This window comes from Octopus bimaculoides, chromosome 16 (assembly GCF_001194135.2).
Source record: "Octopus bimaculoides isolate UCB-OBI-ISO-001 chromosome 16, ASM119413v2, whole genome shotgun sequence".
Lineage (NCBI taxonomy): Eukaryota > Metazoa > Mollusca > Cephalopoda > Octopoda > Octopodidae > Octopus > Octopus bimaculoides.
Genome location: NC_068996.1, coordinates 50,102,523 through 50,109,412, shown reverse-complemented (window position 1 = coordinate 50,109,412; position 6,890 = coordinate 50,102,523). Strand labels below are relative to the sequence as shown.

Below are 6,890 nucleotides of genomic sequence, written 5' to 3'. Positions count from 1 at the left end.
GTGGTCATAAAAATGTTATTCTCTGTGACATATTTCATCCGGTTTAATCGTAATTTATACGCATATATTGTTTATATAATAAATTACGCTGTGCGTGTCTATGTGTGTAACAATTTTAGAGTTAGGGTTAGGGTTAACAGTCTAGTTAGGGTTAGGGTTAGGGGATTAATACGATATACACCGTTACAGCGCTAACTGTTTTCAACTGAATAGACGTCAGTGATTAGTAGAAATTATCGAAATAAGACAATTTTTTACATGAAATAAATCCGAATACAAAAATTTTTTTTCTGTTCTATAACACAAAATAGATAAGTATACAAAGTTTGAAAGTCTTTCGGTACCAAAAACACTACGTAAAACATAAATGAAAACTGGTGCCCCCGTTTTGAAATAATAATGCTATTTTATATATATATGTGTGTCTGTTTTCCACTACCACCGCTTGATAACCGGTGTTGGTGTGTTTACGTTTCCGTAACTTAGCGGTTTGGCAAAGAGGTAGATAGAATAAGTACTATGCTTTAAAAAAATCCTGGGGTCGATTTGTTTGACTGAAACCCTTCAAGGTGGTACTCCAGCATATCCGCAGTCAAATGCCTAAAACAAGTAAAAGAATAGAACACACACACACACACCCAAAGTCCAAGAAAATGCACCATTATCTTATCAAATTAGGGTTTGGTTCATTAATATGCAATGACTGAAAGAATCTATCAAAAATTTAAGTACTTCTTGAAAGGCCGTGCGCCATTTAAGTCGTTAAACACGGCATTCATGGGTCTATCGCAGTTATTGTCACAGAGTGTATTCTGGAATTTTTAAAAATAATACCGGTGAAAGACTAAACTTTTCCTGTTGCAGAAGAATGTACTACATGCGTGTCAATGCAACTTTTCACTAAGCGAATTATACAGTAAAAATAGGAGTATCATTTAAAAAATCTACTGATACTGTTATTCTATAGCAGTTAAGATCAACATTAATAAATTCTTTTATGGAAAATACTTACACCGATTCCTGGAATCAACAGCTGATATTGTGACGTCAACACACACCTTACCAGATCATAGAACTGACTTAATCGTGTCTCTGTGCTTTATTTAGATTTGAAAACAAAATTACGACATTAGAAAGAAAATCAGTTTCGGTTGACCAATTTATTAGATTTGAAAACAAATTACATTAGAAAGAAAATCAGATTCGGTTGAGAAATTTATGCATGCGGTTTCTCTCATTATAAAAAAGAACAGAGGATATGCTGAGATTATAGTTCACACTTGGCCCTCGTATTTTTTGTCACTCAATTACGCCATACCATTACACAAATAACTGTCGGAGTGTGTAATGATATCTTAGAAACAACTGCTGCAATATTTCATAACTAGAAAAAAAGAATTAGTTTAGCGATATGACTAATGATTATATTATTGAGGGAGCTTAATATCTATGAAGTTATTATATCTGGTGGATGTGCAACATTTTCCTTACACAACCTGATGCCCCTGATACGTGTACGTGTGTGTGTGTATATATGCATATATATAATATATATGTGTGCATGCACCCATAAAAGCGCGCACATATGTCTGTGTCTATCTATCTATCTATCTATCTACATCTCGCTCTCTCTCTATATATATGTGTGTGTATGTAAAATGGTAAAATATGTTCGTACGTGCATACATACACGCGCTCGTAAGCGCGCGTGCGTACTTGCATCTGTATGTGTAGGGGATGTAAGGAATCAGTTAAATACTATTGATTTTTAATATTGCTACAAATTTGGGGGGAACGTAGGAGTCAATTGAATCGATCCCATTATTGGACTGATGATACTTTTATCGATTCTTTATATGTAACAGAAAGTCGGCTTAGGCAGGACCTGATTGTAAAATAAAGAAAGTAAATACTAGAGGTTTTTTTTTTCTCTTTTGACCCATTTACTTCTGGACAAAACAGTTTCTGCCTCAACTCCATCGCCTTTAGATTATTAAATATGATTAAATATTGTCATTGAAAGAAAACCTTTTTGAATTTTATTTCCTACTCTTGTATAGAAAATAGAATTCAAAAGGGGTCTTGATCTCCATATTTTTATACGAGGAATGGCATTGATCAGTGTTATGCAAATACTTTTATTTTCACTTTAATCAAGAATAGTTTGAATTGCGAGATATAAAGTAGCATTTTTGCTTTCGGTTCTCTATTCTTTAGTTGTATGTATTCCTACTCCCCCGACTATTTTTGTTCATTAACCTCCATTCCGCACATCTGAAGTCACGTATTCATGCAACTATTCCATCTTTCCTTTTTACCGACAAAAGATTAGCACAATCCAGTATGTCCTTTTTAACGATAGTAGGGTGCTTTCTTTCTTTCTTTTTTTTTTTTTGGCTGCAGTTTTTGCAGGTCGAGTGACCTCATACTAACTCGCGCCGGTAATTTTTAAGTGTTATTTTCCCCATAGGTTGTTTCTTACCCCAAAACCCTTCACGACAAGAACTCTTAAAGTATTCTGTTCTTTTATATACACTGAACACAATTGCTGGGTCGTATTTAGAACGCAAAGGGACATAATCACTATTGGTCTGACGCTCGCCATTTCGCTAACCTAATAATAGCTTGTAATTATTGGGTTGAAAAAAAAAAAAGCGCCTACCATGGTAGAATGCTTGTTATATCTACAGATGTGGGTTCGAATCCCAGGAGCAGCTTTCAACTTTTTACATACAAAAAAGTTTTTTTATTCAATATTTACCAACTATTATTTATAGCTTTATGTGTGCTTCGAGATCTAGTTTAAAAAAATAAAAAGAATTATTTCGCGTTCTCTCGAAACTTTACAAATTCTTATCACGTCATGAACAAATAATAGCCTTTTTTAAACATATATTTCATCACAAAAGCAACAAAATGCAAATCCGTTGGTACAATAACAGCCATATATTGATATAGGTGCGCGTACACAAGTACAAATGTATTAATACATAATAAATATATAAATGCGTACGTACATACATGCGTATGAGGACAGCTTAACGAAATGCATTAAGAGAAATGCATCTATTGGACCAACACAGGGCATCATGAGCTGCTAACAGTGTGTTTACAACTTTACGATAAGTAAGATTTTTTCACCAAACTAAACCTCAGTGAAGTTGCTTTTGGAAGTTAAAATATGTCACAAACATATTTGAACTAACCTAAGGTTTATTTTGCATCAATGCTTTGCGCTACTAATATATTTCTTGAGACAGGATGGTCAACGAGCGCAAACCATTCACTAGTATTGACTGATTTATTCTAAAGCTACGACTTACTGTCATCTCAGGGTTACCTTTCCTTGGTATCCTCAACTTAGGACAGTTTAAAAAGCCAGAAATGCATCTGGTGGGGTAACATCAAGCTGATAATGGCATATTTACATTCATTTGCCATAAACGATAATTTTTACTCCGTGATAAACTACGATGAAATTGGCTTTAGGAATTTAAGTATGTCGCAAACATATTCGAACTAGTCCAATTTATGCATGTATATATATATGTACGGACAAGTGAGCGTGCGTACGTGTGTTTATTGTATCATAAAATCACACATCTACTCGAATTTCGTTTAGCTTCTGTTCGCAGTTATGTAATATATGTTGTACAATTTTTCATCCTGTGTGAGGGATTGGTGCTACTTTGGTGTGTGATCTACAGGGGAGATTACTTTAGGTTACTTTTAAAATTATTTTGTACATACTTAGCATTGTAAATGTATTTCTTCAAAATTCTTACTGTTTTAATGATAGGAAAAAACCATATAACAATTAAATACGCGCGTAGATCACCCATTAAAGTAAATTTGCTCACGTAGATCACACGCAAAGTAGCATGAACACAAAGTAAACTAAAAACTAACCGAAAGTAATCTCCCTTTAAATTGTAGATCACACGCCAAAGTGGCACCTTTCTTTTTCTTAAGAAATAATGTGAATTTAGTGCTGGTTTCTTGTAAAAATGCAACTGCTTCGTCTCGTCACTGATCACATTGTAAAAACCTTTAGCCAACATCTTACAGGTTTTTAGAAATTGAAAAGCAAACAAAAAAGTAACTTAAAGCAATCTCTCTTGTAGATCACGCGCCAAAGGAGCACCGAGGAATTTTAGTCGAAGAAATTGACCCCTATACTTATATCTTTAAAGTCTGGCACTCATGTTAGTGGTCTCTTTTTGTCAGACCGCTAACTTACGGGGACGTAAAAAACTAACACCGGTTGTCAGAGGGTGGTATGGGACAAAAGCAAACATGGATAGGCGCAGGAGTGGCTGTGTGGTAAGTAGCTTGCTTACCAACCACATGGTTCTGGGTTCAGTCCCACTGCGTGGCACCTTGGCCAAGTGTCTTCTACTATAGCCTCGGGCCGACCAAAGCCTTGTGAGTGGATTTGGTTGACGGAAACAGAAAGAAGCCCGTCGTATATATATATATATGTGTGTGTGTGTATGTGTGTATGTATGTGTGTGTATGTGTTTGCCCCTCCCCAGCATCGCTTGACAACCGATGCTGGTGCGTTTACGTCCCTGTAACTTAGCGGTTCGGCAAAAGAGGCCGGATCTTTATGATTTGATGGGCAACACTTGTTTTCTTAACGAAATACTTTCAAACTTGGGACACTGATAGAATGTGTCATACAAAACAACTTTTTCTCTTAGCCTTCTTAACAAAAAATTGTACATCGCAAGTTATTTCATGTTAAAGTTGTCGTATTTCTGTAATTTCAACCAATCACTGACGTCTATTCAGCTGAATACAGTCAGTGCTCTTTTTATAAACAATAATTTTTGGCCGGTCATAAAAATGCTATTCCCTGTGACATATTTCATCCGGTTTAATCGTAATTTATACGCATATATTGTTTATATAATAAATTACGCTGTGCGTTTCTGTGTGTGTAACAATTTTTCGCTAGTACTTAGTAACACATTTTCTAAATGATAAGAAATAGAGTTCGGGTTCTAGAGTTAGGGTTAGTTTTAGGGTGACGGTTAGGGTTATGATTATTTTTGCCATAACCCTAACCCTAACCCTATAATTCATAACCATAACCCTAACCCAACCCTAACCCTGACTCTAAAACCCGAACCCTAACCCTAAACTAGAGTTTGATTTGAAGGAGATTTGGCTGCTATTTCTAGGAAATGAAGCACTTGGTGGAGGTGCATTAATAATTCTGCCAGCTCCAATAACAAGTGCAGGCAATATTCAAGTATTTTGATGGCTTTTTCCCCTTTGTTTACGAACAGTCTAGTTAATCGGAAATGTCAGAACTAACGGGGATTAATACCATATACACCGTCACAGCACTAACTGTATTCAACTGAATAGACGTCAGTGATTAGTTGAAATTATCGAAATAAGACAATTTTTAACGTGAAATAACTTCTAATACAAAAATTTTTATCTGTTCTATAACACAAAATATACAAGTATACGAAGTTTGAAAGTGTTTCGGTACCAAAAACACTACATAAAAAAATGTTGCCCGTCAAATCATAAAGATCCAAGAGGCCGATAGAATAAGTACTAGGCTTACAAAGAATAAGTCCTGGGGTCGATTTGCTCGACGAAAGGCGGTGCTCCAGCATGGCCGCAGTCAAATGACTGAACCAAGTAAAGGAAAGTCACACACATGCGCGCGCGCGCACTTACACGCACACGTACACACACACACACACTGGGTTGTTCGAGCTGAACTTGATGATTTTTATGTCTCCTTCTTCAGAAACAACTTGATGTCTGAGGGACAATCAATGGCGTCGGAGAGCATAAAGATTGAAGTTGTAATTGAGAAAAGTTAGCTGACATGGGGGATTCAAAGCTATCTGGATATTGGAAAAGTGTTACCTGTATCATGATGATATCGACATTATGATGGCTTTGACAAAGACAGCTGCAACGGAGACTATAAAGCTTTGACCAGCAGAAAGGGACACAGCAGGTATTCTGACTGTCCGCACGCCCGAATTCATCCTCACAACTTTGAAATGGCCTTCAGCTAAATTCAGATTACCATGTGATGCTGCTGGAGACTGGTCCATCCCTAGCTGGTGATGGTTGCTACTTGAAGGCCATATTTTTGGCAGCGGGATTCAGCTTCTTGCCGTACTTCTGGAAAGAATCAGAAGTGATTTTCAGGGAATTTCGACGATTTCACCAGCTCCAATTTCTGACTCATTAATTCCTACGACTGTAATCCCATGGAACACGCTTGAGAAAGACACCAGCCACTCTGCCTGCGATACTAAGGCCGAGCTGGTGTTCGAAGATCTTTCCTGGGACACAATGAGGAACGCACGTATCAGGTTCCGGAGCCGTCTTGAGTGGAAATCGAGAGCGGCTACTGTGAATAAACTGTAGTTTTCCGGTCATCATCTAGTTGATATATTTTGAACTTTTAAAATACTTAAATATTATGTTTTCGTTTTCTTTTATATAAAGTGTCGAATTTAGCCTGAAATCACCCCCACCCACACACAATTGTAGCGCGGAAGATGTTTGTAAGCCATTTAAGAACACACGCAAAAACCGTTAGTTTAACTTCAACATCTAAATTTTATTTGCGTGAAAATATTTTCGTTGCTTTGAAACCGCAACTTGTTCACTGACAAAACTTCGTGCAGTGAACAGGTCGCAGTTTCAAAGCGCCGAAAATATTTAGACACAAATTAAATGTATGTAAATGTTGAAGTGAAACTAGCGGTTTTTGTATGTTCTTAAATGACTTACAAACATTTTCCACACTGCAATTGTTTTTGTTTCAGCACACGATTTCAGATCATGTCACTTGCTATGCAAGTACATCTCCGTGTGTGTATGTATATATATATATATATATATAT

At 36.4% G+C, this 6,890-nt stretch overlaps 1 long non-coding RNA gene across 1 annotated transcript in view; it reads right to left on the bottom strand.

The window, feature by feature from the left end:
• Window positions 1–1,211, bottom strand: part of LOC106875864 (uncharacterized) — a 15,116-nt gene extending 13,905 nt beyond the window's left edge. Inside the window, exon 1 of the long non-coding RNA XR_001410167.2 lies at window positions 1,013–1,211. This is a non-coding gene — a long non-coding RNA (uncharacterized LOC106875864). The remainder of the gene's footprint in view (window positions 1–1,012) is intronic.
• Window positions 1,212–6,890: the final 5,679 nt, after the last annotated feature.